The sequence below is a fragment of the Bufo bufo genome, chromosome 3, assembly GCF_905171765.1.
Source record: "Bufo bufo chromosome 3, aBufBuf1.1, whole genome shotgun sequence".
NCBI lineage: Eukaryota > Metazoa > Chordata > Amphibia > Anura > Bufonidae > Bufo > Bufo bufo.
In genome coordinates, this window is record NC_053391.1 from 327,806,944 (window position 1) to 327,824,312 (window position 17,369).

A 17,369-nucleotide genomic window follows, 5' to 3' on the forward strand; every position below is an offset into this window, starting at 1 on the left:
CTACTCTGCATCTAGTCCATTCTCCTGCGCCTGAAGAAGGTTATCACTGCAGCCTCAGCCCCTTACAGCTTCTGTTTAGGAAACTACACATTAGCCCTGTGGCTATCAACATGGCTACTAAATCTTATTGCTGTACAGCAATCAATACAGGACAGATTAAACACCCATTGTGGTTGGGAATTAATTTAGCAAACATGTTGTTTCTCCAAATCTCTATCGTCTTAAAATTCGGAATGTTATTTAACCTATCAGCTTTATATTATGGAGAAAAGGGTAATGGAGAAATTGGCAATGCATGGATAATCAGGCTTTATTTTCAGCTTTGTAAAGAAAACTCTTGTTTTTATTTTTGTAATGTTTTTGATTGTGTCCACATTACTATGGGGGCATTTTCAAATGATGAAGTTACAGTTACTTTGCATAAGATTCAACTTGCGTGAGATTGTCCCCAGAAGTGTGGCAGTCACACACAGTTACATATAATACTACTAGCCTTACCCATAAAATCTCTGTTGGCTGAGCTGTCATCTGTCTGACAGCTACCTACTCCAAATACCCTATCTAAAAAGGAAAAGTTTGGCTTAGGCAAATGTGCAGGGAAAGGGAAAAACTTGCTGCAGTGCCTTAACAAATTACTGGACTTGTGGAATTGTCTGTGATTGGCTTATAATCAGGATATGTGTCACGACTGTGACTGATCCAGACAGGTCTGGGAGGAGAAGGTCGCAGCGACTTGCTACTCGCGGTAGCTTGTGAGTTTGCTCCATGGTTCAGGGTATGTCATCCGGGTTTTGCCTTGTGAACCTTTTTGTCCTGACTGGGAGTTTGTAGGCATCCTTCTCAGGTGAGTCCTGTCTGCCACTCCCAGCTACTATCTTAGTTTCAGTTTCACTTGCAGTCATTGCCAGATATAGTCCTTACTTCCAGTTCTATTCTGACCTTTGAAGGAGATCGTTTGATGGTGTTGCTGTGGAGCTCTTGTCCGGCGTGGACTGTCGTGATTGGGATCGCCTTCTCTGCTCGTGACTGGATAAGTCTATTTCTGCTTTAGTTTGTTTGTTGCTGTCTTCCCCTGCTGTTCTCCTAGACATGAGTGATGGTGACTAGTGCTCCCATCGGCCTTTCCCCACTCTAGGCTTGTTAGGGAGACTGAGGGTTTAGGCATACTGCTCGCCGCACGGGTTCACACCCCGTCTAGGGTATCAGGGCAGACAGGTGCCAGCTTAGGGTTAGTCAGGGGTGGCCATACTATTCCCATCCGTAGATAAGGGTCCCCCTTCCCCTCCGTCTGGTGCGACACGACTGCTGCTGGGATAGCGGTCGTGACAGTATATCTGGCCTTTTAACCACCTCAGCCCCCAGTGCTTAAACACCCTGAAAGACCAGGCCACTTTTTACACTTCTGACCTACACTACTTTCACCGTTTATTGCTCGGTCATGCAACTTACCACCCAAATGAATTTTACCTCCTTTTCTTCTCACTAATAGAACTTTCATTTGGTGGTATTTCATTGCTGCTGACATTTTTACTTTTTTTGTTATTAATCGAAATTTAACAATTTTTTTGCAAAAAAATGACATTTTTCACTTTCAGTTGTAAAATTTTGCAAAAAAAAACGACATCCATATATAAATTTTGCTCTAAATTTATTGTTCTACATGTCTTTGATCAAAAAAAATGTTTGGGTAAAAAAAAAATGGTTTGGGTAAAAGTTATAGCGTTTACAAACTATGGTACAAAAATGTGAATTTCCGCTTTTTGAAGCAGCTCTGACTTTCTGAGCACCTGTCATGTTTCCTGAAGTTCTACAATGGCCAGACAGTACAAACACCCCACAAATGACCCCATTTCGGAAAGTACACACCCTAAGGTATTCGCTGATGGGCATAGTGAGTTCATAGAACTTTTTATTTTTTGTCACAAGTTAGCGGAAAATTATGATTTTTATTTATTAATTTTTTTCTTACAAAGTCTCATATTCCACTAACTTGTGACAAAAAATAAAAAGTTCTATGAACTCACTATGCCCATCACGAAATACCTTGGGGTCTCTTCTTTCCAAAATGGGGTCACTTGTGGGGTAGTTATACTGCCCTGGCATTCTAGGGGCCCAAATGTGTGGTAAGGAGTTTGAAATCAAATTCTGTAAAAAATGACCAGTGAAATCCGAAAGGTGCTCTTTGGAATATGGGCCCCTTTGCCCACCTAGGCTGCAAAAAAGTGTCACACATCTGGTATCTCTGTATTCAGGAGAAGTTGAGGAATGTGTTTTGGGGTGTCTTTTTACATATACCCATGCTGGGTGAGAGAAATATCTTGGTCAAATGCCAACTTTGTATAAAAAAAATGGAAAAAGTTGTCTTTTGCCAAGATATTTCTCTCACCCAGCATGGGTATATGTAAAATGACACCCCAAAACACATTCCCCAACTTCTCCTGAGTACGGAGATACCAGATGTGTGACACTTTTTTGCAGCCTAGGTGTGCAAAGGGGCCCATATTCCAAAGAGCACCTTTCGGATTTCACAGGTCATTTACCTACTTACCACACATTAGGGCCCCTGGAAAATGCCAGGGCAGTATAACTACCCCACAAGTGACCCCATTTTGGAAAGAAGACACCCCAAGGTATTCCGTGAGGGGCATGGCGAGTTCCTAGAATTTTTTATTTTTTGTCACAAGTTAGTGGAAAATGATGATTTTTTTTTTTTTCATACAAAGTCTCATATTCCACTAACTTGTGACAAAAAATAAAAACTTCCATGAACTCACTATGCCCATCAGCGAATACCTTGGGGTCTCTTCTTTCCAAAATGGGGTGACTTGTGGGGTAGTTATACTGCCCTGGCATTCTAGGGGCCCAAATGTGTGGTAAGGAGTTTGAAATCAAATTCTGTAAAAAATGACCAGTGAAATCCGAAAGGTGCTCTTTGGAATATGGGCCCCTTTGCCCACCTAGGCTGCAAAAAAGTGTCACACATGTGGTATCTCCGTATTCAGGAGAAGTTGAGGAATGTGTTTTGGGGTGTCTTTTTACATATACCCATGCTGGGTGAGATAAATATCTTGGTCAAATGCCAACTTTGTATAAAAAAAATGGGAAAAGTTGTCTTTTGCCAAGATATTTCTCTCACCCAGCATGGGTATATGTAAAATGACACCCCAAAACACATTCCCCAACTTCTCCTGAGTACGGAGATACCAGATGTGTGACACTTTTTTGCAGCCTAGGTGGGCAAAGGGGCCCATATTCCAAAGAGCACCTTTCGGATTTCACTGGTCATTTTTTACAGAATTTGATTTCAAACTCCTTACCACACATTTGGGCCCCTAGAATGCCAGGGCAGTATAACTACCCCACAAGTGACCCCATTTTGGAAAGAAGAGACCCAAAGGTATTCGCTGATGGGCATAGTGAGTTCATGGAAGTTTTTATTTTTTGTCACAAGTTAGTGGAATATGAGACTTTGTATGAAAAAAAATAAAATAAAAAAAAACATAATTTTCCACTAACTTGTGACAAAAAAAAAAGAAATTCTAGGAACTCGCCATGCCCCTCACGGAATACCTTGGGGTGTCTTCTTTCCAAAATGGGGTCACTTGTGGGGTAGTTATACTGCCCTGGCATTTTTCAGGCAGGGGCCCTAATGTGTGGTAAGTAGGTAAATGACCTGTGAAATCCGAAAGGTGCTCTTTGGAATATGGGCCCCTTTGCCCACCTAGGCTGCAAAAAAGTGTCACACATCTGGTATCTCCGTACTCAGGAGAAGTTGGGGAATGTGTTTTGGGGTGTCATTTTACATATACCCATGCTGGGTGAGAGAAATATCTTGTCAAAAGACAACTTTTCCCATTTTTTTATTCAAAGTTGGCATTTGACCAAGATATTTATCTCACCCAGCATGGGTATATGTAAAATGACACCCCAAAACACATTCCCCAACTTCTCCTGAGTACGGCGATACCAGATGTGTGACACTTTTTTGCAGCCTAGGTGGGCAAAGGTGCCAAATTCCTTTTAGGAGGGTATTTTTAGACATTTGGATACCAGACTTCTTCTCACGCTTTGGGGCCCCTAGAATGCCAGGGCAGTATAAATACCCCACATGTGACCCCATTTTGGAAAGAAGACACCCCAAGGTATTCAATGAGGGGCATGGCGAGTTCATAGAATTTTTTTTTTTTTGGCACAAGTTAGCGGAAATTGATATTTTTTATTTTTTTCTCACAAAGTCTCCCTTTCCGCTAACTTGGGACAAAAATTTCAATCTTTCATGGACTCAATATGCCCCTCACGGAATACCTGGGGGTGTCTTCTTTCCGAAATGGGGTCACATGTGGGGTATTTATACTGCCCTGGCATTCTAGGGGCCCTAAAGCGTGAGAATAAGTCTGGAATATAAATGTCTAAAAAATTTTACGCATTTGGATTCCGTGAGGGGTATGGTGAGTTCATGTGAGATTTTAGTTTTTGACACAAGTTAGTGGAATATGAGACTTTGTAAGAAAAAAAAAAATAATTCCGCTAACTTGGGCCAAAAAAATGTCTGAATGGAGCCTTACAGAGCACCCCTCTGTAAGGCTCCATTCAGACATTTTTTTGGCCCAAGTTAGCGGAATTATTTTTTTATTGTCAATGACAGGGGGGTGATCAATGACAGGGGGGTGATCAATGACAGGGGGGTGATCAGAGAGTCTATATGGGGTGATCACCCCCCCTGGAAGGCTCCAGGGAGACGCCTGTATGTGTTTTGCGGATCCGATCCATCTATCAGTGGATCCGTAAAAATCATGCGGACATCTGAATGGAGCTTTACAGGGGGTTGATCAATGACAGGGGTGTAATCAATGACAGGGGGGTGATCAGGGAGTCTATATGGGGTGATCACCACAGTCATTGATCACGCCCCTGTAAGGCTTCATTCAGACGTCCGTATGCGTTTTGCGGATCCGATCTATCTATCAGTGGATCCGTAAAAATCATGCGGACATCTGAATGGAGCTTTACAGGGGGTTGATCAATGACAGGGGTGTAATCAATGACAGGGGGGTGATCAGGGAGTCTATATGGGGTGATAACCACAGTCATTGATCACGCCCCTGTAAGGCTTCATTCAGACGTCCGTATGCGTTTTGCGGATCTGATCCATCTATCAGTGGATCCGTAAAAATCATGCGGACATCTGAATGGAGCTTTACAGGGGGTTGATCAATGACAGGGGTGTAATCAATGACAGGGGGGTGATCAGGGAGTCTATATGGGGTGATCACCCCCCTGTCATTGATCACCCCACTGTAAGGCTCCATTCAGATGTCCGTATGTGTTTTGCGGATCCGATCCATGTATCCGTGGATCCGTAAAAATCATACGGACATCTGAATGCAGCATGACAGGGGGGGGGGGTGATCAATGACAGGGGGGGGTGATCAATGACAGGGGGGTGATCAGGGAGTCTATATGGGGTGATCACCCCCCCTGGAAGGCTCCAGGGAGACGCCTGTATGTGTTTTGCGGATCCGATCCATCTATCAGTGGATCCGTAAAAATCATGCGGACATCTGAATGGAGCTTTACAGGGGGTTGATCAATGACAGGGGTGTAATCAATGACAGGGGGGTGATCAGGGAGTCTATATGGGGTGATCACCACAGTCATTGATCACGCCCCTGTAAGGCTTCATTCAGACGTCCGTATGCGTTTTGCGGATCCGATCTATCTATCAGTGGATCCGTAAAAATCATGCGGACATCTGAATGGAGCTTTACAGGGGGTTGATCAATGACAGGGGTGTAATCAATGACAGGGGGGTGATCAGGGAGTCTATATGGGGTGATAACCACAGTCATTGATCACGCCCCTGTAAGGCTTCATTCAGACGTCCGTATGCGTTTTGCGGATCTGATCCATCTATCAGTGGATCCGTAAAAATCATGCGGACATCTGAATGGAGCTTTACAGGGGGTTGATCAATGACAGGGGTGTAATCAATGACAGGGGGGTGATCAGGGAGTCTATATGGGGTGATCACCACAGTCATTGATCACGCCCCTGTAAGGCTTCATTCAGACGTCCGTATGCGTTTTGCGGATCTGATCCATCTATCAGTGGATCCGTAAAAATCATGCGGACATCTGAATGGAGCTTTACAGGGGGTTGATCAATGACAGGGGTGTAATCAATGACAGGGGGGTGATCAGGGAGTCTATATGGGGTGATCACCACAGTCATTGATCACGCCCCTGTAAGGCTTCATTCAGACGTCCGTATGCGTTTTGCGGATCCGATCCATCTATCAGTGGATCCGTAAAAATCATGCGGACATCTGAATGGAGCTTTACAGGGGGTTGATCAATGACAGGGGTGTAATCAATGACAGGGGGGTGATCAGGGAGTCTATATAGGGTGATCACCACAGTCATTGATCACGCCCCTGTAAGGCTTCATTCAGACGTCCGTATGCGTTTTGCGGATCCGATCCATCTATCAGTGGATCCGTAAAAATCATGCGGACATCTGAATGGAGCTTTACAGGTGGTTGATCAATGACAGGGGGGTAATCAATGACAGGGGGGTGATCAGGGAGTCTATATGGGGTGATCAGGGGTGATCAGGGGCTAATAAGGGGTTAATAAGTGACGGGGGGGGGTGTAGTGTAGTGGTGCTTGGTGCTACTTTACTGAGCTACCTGTGTCCTCTGGTGGTCGATCCAAACAAAGGGGACCACCAGAGGACCAGGTAGCAGGTATATTACACGCTGTTATCAAAACAGCGTCTAATATACCTGTTAGGGGTTAAAAAAAACACATCTCCAGCCTGCCAGCGAACGATCGCCGCTGGCAGGCTGGAGATCAACTCTCTTACCTTCCGTTCCTGTGTGCGTGCGTTCACAGGAAATCTCGCGTCTCGCGAGATGACGCGTAGATGCGTGATTGTGCGCAGCGCTGCCACTTCCGGAACGCGATCCTGCGTTAGGCGGTCTGGAGGTGGTTAAAAAAAAAAAAAAAGCTGACATTTCTTTTTTTTTTTTTTTTTGCTTGCTGTTTTGCTTTGTATTTTTCTGTTCCACTATGGATCCGGTTACGGTTTTGGCGAAACAATTACAGGGATTATCCCTTGAAGTGGCAGGATTAAAAGCAACAGTGCTGCAGCAGCAGCAGCCATCCTTGGGTTCCACCGTTTCTACGGGAAACCAAGGTACTCCTGAGCCAAAAGTGGCTTTATCTGATAGGTTCTCAGGAGGGAGTGACCAATTTGTAACCTTCAGAGAAGCTTGCAAATTGTTCTTCAGGTTACGCCCTAGATCCTCCGGCGGTGAGGAACAACGGGTGGGCATTGTAATTTCTCTCCTGCAAGGAGATCCGCAGGCTTGGGCTTTCTCCCTACCATCAGACTCTCTGGCCTTACGATCAGTGGAGGAGTTTTTTGAAGCCCTGGGTCTCGTATATGATGACCCGGACAGGGTCTCACTGGCTGAGTCTAAGCTACGTAGACTTCGGCAAGAGAACCGGTCTGCTGAACTATATTGTTCCGAATTCTGTAGGTGGGCTACTGATACGTTATTAAACGATTCGGCCCTTAGGAGTCAGTTCTGTCAGGGGTACCTGGGTCTCTGGAGGCTGCTATGTCTCTGTCCATAAGAATCGACAGACGACTCAGGGAGAGACTATTAAATTTTACGGAGGCCTCTATAGGGCAGGGATCGGTTTGTTATGATCCAGTCGAACCAATGCAAATAGGGGGCGCCACTAGACGGGTGAATCCTCCTAAGTTCCGCCGTAGGTCAGAGGTTTGTTTTCGTTGTGGGGGGAGGGGTCATTTTGTAAAGGTTTGTCCCTCAGAACCCAAGAGACCACAAACAAAGGAGCCGCCGGAAAACTAGAGTCCCCAGATTGTGCGGAGGATAACAGTCTGGGCGTATTCGTTTCCTCCATACGCATGTCTCAGTTTTTGTTGTCCGCTACCGTTGAGGTGGGCAATAAGACTGAGATCTGTTCCGTCTTTTTGAACAGTGGGGCGGGGGTCAACTTGGTGGATTCACGGTTTGCTCAGGCTCTGGGTTTTACTCCAGAACCGATACGCAGAACTATTCCTGTTTTTGCCATCGACTCCTCCCCTCTTACTCAGAAAGAGTTAACTCAGATCATCCATAATATCCATCTGCAGGTAGGGGACCTCCATAAAGAGCATATCTCTTGTTATGTCCTGGACGGTCTTCCGGCTCCTATGGTATTGGGGCTTCCCTGGCTGGTGACTCACAATCCAGTGGTGGATTGGCAGGCCGGGGAGATTGTGGAGTGGAGTGAACATTGTAAGGACAACTGCTTGAGTAGTAGGTGCTCTACACTCTCTGTAACATCTTTACCTACCTTTCTGTCAGATTTTATGGATGTGTTCTCTGAGAAGGGTTGTCAGGGGTTACCACCTCATCGTCCATATGATTGCCCGATTAATCTATTACCTGGGGCAAAACTACCTAAAACCCGGTTATACAATCTTTCCGGCCCGGAGAGGAAGGCTATGAAAGATTATATTTCGGAGAGTTTGGCTAAGGGACACATCAGACCCTCTTCTTCACCTGTGGCTGCAGGGTTCTTTTTCGTTAAAAAGAAAGATGGGGGCCTACGTCCTTGCCTGGATTTCCGGGAATTAAACCGGATAACTATCCAAGATCCCTATCCTCTTCCTCTCATTCCCGACCTCTTTAATCAGGTTGCTGGTGCTAAATGGTTCTCCAAAATGGATCTCAGAGGAGCCTATAACCTGGTTCGCATCAAAGAGGGGGATGAGTGGAAGACGGCTTTTAATACTCCGGAAGGGCATTATGAAAATCTGGTCATGCCATTTGGTCTTACTAATGCGCCTGCGGTATTCCAACATTTTGTCAACGATATTTTTAGTCACCTTATCGGGAGATTTGTTGTGATATATCTTGATGACATCCTGGTCTATTCCCCGGATCTGGATACACATAAGATCCATGTGAGACAAGTGCTGCAGATATTAAGGGCCAACAAATTGTTTGCTAAGTTAGAAAAATGTGTGTTCGCCGTAAAAGAACTGCCATTTCTGGGGTATGTGTTGTCTGATTCAGGTTTCCGCATGGATCCAGAGAAAGTCCGGGCGATTATAGACTGGGATCTGCCTGAGAACCTGAAGGAATTGCAACGCTTCCTGGGGTTTGCCAATTTTTATAGAAAGTTTATAAAGAACTATTCCTTGGTGGTCAAACCACTGACGGACATGACCCGAAAGGGATCCGATTTTTCCAAATGGTCACATGCAGCCAAAACTGCCTTTGCATCTCTGAAGGAGAGATTCACCTCGGCCCCTATTCTCGTACAGCCAGATGTCTCGCTTCCTTTTATTGTAGAGGTTGACGCATCAGAGGTGGGGGTGGGAGCGGTACTATCTCAGGGCCCGTCCCCTGGTGAATGGCGTCCGTGTGCTTTCTTTTCGAAGAAATTGTCTACTGCAGAAAGGAACTATGATATTGGCAACAGGGAACTTTTGGCTATTAAGTTGGCTTTTGAGGAGTGGCGTCATTTTTTGGAGGGGGCGGTTCATCCCGTCACGGTGATTACTGATCACAAAAACTTATTATATCTGGAGTCTGCTAAACGTCTCACCCCTAGACAGGCTCGGTGGTCGTTATTTTTTACTAGGTTTAATTTTGTAATAACCTATCGCCCGGGGGCAAAAAATACTAAGGCGGATGCATTGTCTCGAAGTTTTCCTGGAGGGGGTGATGTTGAGGTACCAGAGCCCATTTTGCAAAAGGGGGTGGTGGTCTCTGCATTACACTCAGGTTTAGAGGGGAGGGTGTTGGAAGCTCAGGGGGACGCCCCGGCCTCCTGCCCCTCAGGTAAACTGTTTGTGCCAGAAAATTTACGCCTGGAGATACTAAAAGAACACCATAACTCCACACTGGCAGGACACCCAGGTAGTAGGGCAACCTCTGAATTAGTGTCTCGTCGCTTCTGGTGGCCTAAGTGGCGTTAGGAGGTGTTGAATTTTGTGTCTGCATGTGCTACCTGTGCTCGTTCTAAGGTAGATCATACTCGTCCGGCAGGGCGTCTTTTACCTCTAGCCATCCCCAACAGGCCTTGGACGCACCTATCAATGGATTTCATTACGGATCTACCAGTATCAGCGGGGAAAACTGTTATTCTTGTAGTTGTTGACAGATTCAGTAAAATGGTGCACTTTATTGCTCTTGCCGCATTGCCTAATGCTAACACACTGGCTCAGGCTTTTATTGACCACATCGTGAAGCTTCACGGGGTCCCTTCCGATATTGTTTCGGATCGTGGTACCCAATTCGTTTCTAAATTTTGGAAAGCTTTTTGTTCTCGTTTAGGGGTTCATCTGTCGTTTTCTTCATCTTTCCATCCACAGTCCAACGGTCAGACTGAACGTACCAATCAAAACCTAGAGACATATTTGAGATGCTTTGTTTCCGAAAATCAGGAGGAATGGTCATCTTATTTACCGTTAGCCGAGTTTGCCATTAATAATCGTCGTCAAGAATCCACCGATAAGTCACCATTTTTTGGTGCGTATGGTTTCCATCCTCAGTTTTGTACGTTTAGTGAGGGCGGGCCGTCTGGGATTCCCGAGGAGGAACGATTTGCATCTTCACTTTCTTCAGTGTGGCAGAGTGTGCAAGAAAGTTTGAAGAGAATGGGTGGTAGATACAAACGTGTGGCTGATAGGAGGCGCTCTGAAGGTCCAGACCTTGGGGTAAATGACTTGGTGTGGTTGTCTACCAGAAATATCAAGTTGAAGGTTCCCTCATGGAAATTAGGTCCGAGATTTATTGGTCCTTATAGGGTAATTAAGATCATTAACCCGGTGGCTTTTCGTCTGGAGCTACCTCAGACTCTAAGGATCCATAATGTCTTCCACAGATCTCTGCTTAAGAGATATGTAGAACCTCCTGAACCATTGCCACTACCGCCTCCACCGGTGGTTGTTGATGGCAGTCTTGAGTTTCAGGTAGAAAAGATTGTTGACTCACGATATGTTCGCCGCTCTCTTCAGTACCTGGTGCACTGGAGAGGTTATGGTTCCGAAGAGAGAATGTGGGTTCCAGCTTCAGAGATAAAAGCGGACAGACTCATTCGGGCTTTTCATAGCTCCCATCCGGAGAGGCCTGGTCTTGAGGGTCCGGGGGCCCCTCGTAGAAAGGGGGGTACTGTCACGACTGTGACTGATCCAGACAGGTCTGGGAGGAGAAGGTCGCAGCGACTTGCTACTCGCGATAGCTTGTGAGTTTGCTCCATGGTTCAGGGTATGTCATCCGGGTTTTGCCTTGTGAACCTTTTTGTCCTGACTGGGAGTTTGTAGGCATCCTTCTCAGGTGAGTCCTGCCACTCCCAGCTACTATATTAGTTTCAGTTTCACTTGCAGTCATTGCCAGATATAGTCCTTACTTCCAGTTCTATTCTGACCTTTGAAGGAGATCGTTTGATGGTGTTGCTGTGGAGCTCTTGTCCGGCGTGGACTGTCGTGATTGGGATCGCCTTCTCTGCTCGTGACTGGATAAGCCTATTTCTGCTTTAGTTTGTTTGTTGCTGTCTTCCCCTGCTGTTCTCCTAGACATGAGTGATGGTGACTAGTGCTCCCATCGGCCTTTCCCCACTCTAGGCTTGTTAGGGAGACTGAGGGTTTAGGCATCCTGCTCGCCGCACGGGTTCACACCCCATCTAGGGTATCAGGGCAGACAGGTGCCAGCTTAGGGTTAGTCAGGGGTGGCCATACTATTCCCATCCGTAGATAAGGGTCCCCCTTCCCCTCCGTCTGGTGCGACACGACTGCTGCTGGGATAGCGGTCGTGACAATATGCCCATACACATTGTTACAGTAGTGGATGTGGAACCACTGTGTCAACCAACCGGTTTGACTTTGTGCTCAACCTAAGGGCATTATGCTGGTGGTCTCTTAGTATATACCCTTTAACTCCTATACAGGGATCTAGAAATCGCTTCAGGGAACCACTAGACCACTCCGTAGTGCTTCCGTGGGGTTCAGTTCCGTGCTTCCGTTCCGCACCGCATCTACGGATTTGCTGACCTATTCAAGTGAATGGGTCTACATCCGTGATGTGGAATGCACACGGCCGGTGCCCCATGTATTGCAGACCCGCCGTATGCGGGCTGCAATACGGCCACGGCGGGTCAACGGCCATGTGAAAGAGGCCTTTTTAACAGGCACATGTCTGGGTGGCAGAAAATGTAAGTTGGTTGACATCAGTGTAATGTAAGTTGGTTGACATCAGTGTAAGTTTGTCCCACTTTGGGACCTTTGGGGGTGATCCCTTCTACAATGCATTACAATACATCTGTATTGTAATATATTGGCTGTAAGTGTATTACACCACAGCACACTTAGGGTTAATGTGCCGGCATCAATGTTTTCACCAATGCCGTCGCATACAGCAGGGGCCCGACTATCAGTGACTGATCAGGGGCTCAATCAGTAGGCTGTAGCCATACAGGGCTGGGATTTAAGGCATATTTCCCAGCACCATACAGCTACGGTGCTGGTATCCTACGGGTTAACCCTAAATACCTAAAGGGTTTTTCCAAGAGATCAGACAAAATCATGTCATACTCACCTCTTTGTCCAGCGCAGTTCTCTGCAGATCTGGTCCATTAGTCCTCTGAAGACAGTGATTGGCTGTAGCAGTAACGTTATGTATACTTAGGGCCGGCGCCACCACCCGGCAAACCCGGGCAAATGCCGAGGCCCCCTGCTCCTGGAGGGGCCCACTGTGCCCGCTCACTCCTGCAGCTGTGTCCTGCCTGTTTTGAATTCTAGGGCAGCTTACCCCAGCAATGCAGACAATTTTCGCCATGTGCACTGCTGGGGTAAGCGGCCCCAGAACTCAGAACAGGGTAGATGGAGTTTCGGTAGATGATTGATCCTATGCTAGAATGTAGTTGTTAGAAGGAGTTCTGTGACATCACTGGTCACATGCTCCTTCATGGTCACATGACAAACCCTGACGGCAGCAGCAGCTTGTGGAAGGAGGAGGGGCTGTGCCTGCCTGCAAGATGCAGAGTGAGGGAGGATGTGCTGCTGGAGAACCAGAACTTGTGAGGGGAAGCATATGGAGCTCATATATGAGGGGGCAGGTGGAGCACTCAGGGGCAGTGGGGTTCAAGTGGAGTGGAATCTGGTGCAATTAAGGGGGTTTATCATACAGATCCAGGTGTATTCTGAGGGCCATGATGTGTGTGTCTGTCTGTCCCTGTGTGTGTGCCCCTTTCTGTGTCTATGGCCTCATGCACACCGGCCGTGGGCATCACTTGAATGGGTCTGCAATCGCTCAATGGGAAGCACTACGGAGTGCTTCTGTGGTGTTTCCGTCCGTGCCTCCGCACCGCAAAAAAATAGAACATGTTCTTTTTTTTTGTGCGGTGCGGCCGGATCATGGACCCATTCAGGTTGAATGGGTCTCAATCTGTCCCGGCCGCCGCACGGACGTTGCCAGTGCATTGGGGACCACAAATTGTGGTTACCAATGCATGGAACGGACGCATAACAGCAGTGTGCATGAGGCCTGAGGCATTGCTTAGACTCCATCCCACAGTCTAGCCAGTGCCTAATGGGTTACGGTTTAGACCACCTTGTGGTACATGTTGATAATTCCCTTTTAAACCTCAGTCCAGGTTCCCTCAGTACTGGGAATCAGTGGGGGTCATATTAGAAGGTAACAAAAGGTTGGAGCAGAACTAAAGGTGGAATTCCCTTTTAGATAGAAGTTGCTTGATGATTACACAGGTGTCTGTCCCTGTGTGTGTGTGTGTGTGTGTGTGTCTGTCTCTGTGTGTGTGTCTGTCTCTGTGTGTGTGTCTGTCTCTGTGTGTGTGTCTGTCTCTGTGTGTGTGTCTGTCTGTGTGTGTGTGTCTGTCCCTGTGTGTGTGTGTCTGTCCCTGTGTGTGTGTGTCTGTCCCTGTGTGTGTGTGTGTGTGTCTGTCCCTGTGTGTGTGTGTGTGTCTGTCCCTGTGTGTGTGTCTGTCCCTGTGTGTGTGTGTGTGTGTGTGTCTGTCCCTGTGTGTGTGTGTGTCTGTCCCTGTGTGTGTGTGTCTGTCCCTGTGTGTGTGTGTGTCTGTCCCTGTGTGTGTATGTGTGTCTGTCCCTGTGTGTGTGTGTGTGTGTGTGTGTGTGTCTGTCCCTGTGTGTGTGTCACCATCACCATGCCCACAGTGTTCCCTTTGTCTTGACGCAGCTGCATCAGGACATTCTGTGCAGGGCAAGATGAAGATAGAAGAGGAGGCAGCACCGCCAGCATGGAGTCTGTGGTAGAGGCACACTAAGGACGCAGGTAACACTACTACATGATCTACACTAGTGTTATCTGTGGTTTACATAGGACTACAGGTAACACTATCACATTATCAGCACTAGTGTTATCTGTGGTTTTACATAGGACTGCAGGTAACACTACTACATTTTCTGTACTCAGATAGCCATGACTGTGTTAGCTATGCTGTTACATAGGACTGCAGGTGATATCTACTATATTATCTGTACTCAGAGAGTTACCACTGTGTAAGGGGGCCCACTGAGACTTTATCGCCCAAGGGCCCACATGATCCTGGAGCCGGCCCTGTGTATACTGAAATGTCATCACTGCAGTTTGTAAACAAGAAGCAGTAGGAAGAGCAATCCAGAGCCGAAGAGAACAGCATGGAAGCAAAGGGTGAGTATAAGATGATTTTTTTATTTTCGGCTGTTGGAGGGCTTGTCCGAGATTATTAATTATCTCGGATAACTACTTTAAAATAAAGCCTTTTGCACATAATAGTAGCACAGGTTGGAAAAAGTGCAAAATTGCTTTTGTTATAAGAGAGATTTATAGTCCATAAATTGATAACATAATTGCAGTAGAAACTTTTGTGAAAGAGACTAACATTATTTTTACTTTAAGGACTCACATCGGCGCTAGGCTTCCAATAATTATTCCTAATTGCTCCTGTAACAGAGCAGAACAATAGAACACAGCATACTGCGCTATTTTGTCCATCTTTCTAGTGGAAACTGCAACTGAGGCTCCCTAAATGTGGAATTGTTCTATCCAATAAATCAACTATTTAAACTTTTTAAAGATGGCATTTCAGGATGACTTTTCTAGTTTTGACATCCTTGTCTTCCAAGAGCCATGGCCTAAACATTTTTTTTCTGTCAACATAGCCATAAAAGGGCTAGTTTTATGTGGAACAGGTTTTAGTGGATACATTTTGGGAAAAATATAACGTACTAAAAAAGTTTTTCTTGGGGAGTGAAATTGAGAATAAAAACAGCAACTCTGCAATTGTTTTTCTTTTTATCATTATTATTTTTAATATCCACCATGTAGTATAGGAGAGGTAAGAACTTTATTCTCCAGGTCAATACAATTACAGCAATACCAATTATCTGTCAGATAACATTTAGTATTAGTGTTGAGCGCGAATATTCGAATAGCGAATTTTAATCGCGAATATCGGCACTTCGAGAATTCGCGAATATTTAAAATATAGCGCTATATATTCGTAAAATCGAATATTCATTAGTTTTTTTGTAACACAGTACACATCAGGTGATCATCCCTCCCTTCTTCTAGCTTGTGGGCCAATGAGAAGGCTTTGTCACAGCTTAGCAACATCCCTAGCAACCAATAGAAAAGTTGTCTACCTCTTACTATATAAGAACCTCCCCAGCAGCTATTTTCTAAAGTTTATTGCAGTTATGAAAGAGACAGCAGTGTCATTGCTGTGCTCTGTGCTTTGTTGTATTACATTAGACAGTTAATTTATATATATAATTCAGATAGTTAGGGGGATATAGTCAGTGTAGGTTAGATTGATCTACAGTGTAGCTGAGTGTTAGGCAGTGTCATAGGTTCTTCTGTCCATACATACATGCTACAGACATAGTTCTGTGATGTCACAAGTTGCACGGATTGCGAAAAAATATGCGCATAATTAATTGCATATAAAGCTATTCTAATGTTCTGCCGTGCCAACAATTTTCTCCAGTCTGAGGAAACTTATACCAGCTTGAAAAATTTAGCATAAGTGACCCATGCCGGTATTTTGCGCAAATTACGCAAATATGGGAGAGAAGGGATGCAAATGGACTCTTAACAAGCTCTGCCTCTATTGCCACCAGATGTAAGGCAGCTATCCTATAAGTCAATGTTCAGCTCTTAAAATAAGCCTTGAGACATGACTTGGATATTAAAAAAGCCAGCACCTCATCTGCAGACAGCTCTTTTGGGGTGATTGCCCCTCATCAGCGCAGAGCAGAGAGTACTGGTTAACTGGGTGAGAGGCCTGTGTCCGGGTAAGGGGGGAACTAACTCTCTTTAGGGAGAGAGCACCTTAATCAGTGTGAGGAGACTTATAGGCCATACATGCTCCTCTGGAATTCTGGGAGGGAAGGGATGCAAATGGACTCTTAACAAGCTCTGCCTCTAATGTCACCAGATGTAAGGCAGCTATCCTATAAGTCAATGTTCAGCTCTTAAAATAAGCCTTGAGACATGACTTGGATATTAAAAAAGCCAGCACCTCATCTACAGAAAGCTGATTCGGGGTGATTGCTCCTCATCAGTGCAGAGCAGAGAGTACTGGCTTAACTGGGTAAGAGGCCTGTGTCCGAGCAAGGGGGGAACTAAATCTCCTGAGGCAGAGCTTGTTAAGAGCTCATTTGCATCCCTTTCCTCCCAGAATTCCAGAGGAGCATGTATGGCCTATAGGTCTCCTCACATTGATTAAGGTGCTCTCTCCTTATGCAAATATTACATTGCCGATTTTCGCAATCAAGAATATAATCTTGAATTCGCGAATATATGATGAATATTCTACAAAATATTCGCGAAATATTGTGAGTTCGAATATTGCCCCTGCAGCTCATCACTATTTAGTACAGGCATCCTCAAACTGCGGCCCTTCAGCTGTTGCAAAACTACAACTCCCAGCATGCCCGAACAGCCTACAGGTATCAGCCTACAGCAGGGCATTGTGGGAGTTATAGTTTTACAACAGCTGGAGGACCACAGTTTGTGGATGCCTGATTTAGTAGCTCAGGAGACTGAAAGTCCAAACTCCCTTTTACAGATAAAAATGATCATGTGAAACCCTATGTAAAATATAAAGGGTTTCATCTTGTTTGCCAAATTTTACCATGTTTTGACCAGATCAAGGAGGAACAACTATGGCAAATACACAATGGATAGAGCAAACTGTGATTTTAATCAATGGACATTTATTGGTAATGAACAGTATGAACAAGACAATGAACAAACCACAAATAATGGCACATGTCAACATATAAACCCTTCTACTGAATCTATTTTACCTGCCTATAGTTTGTTA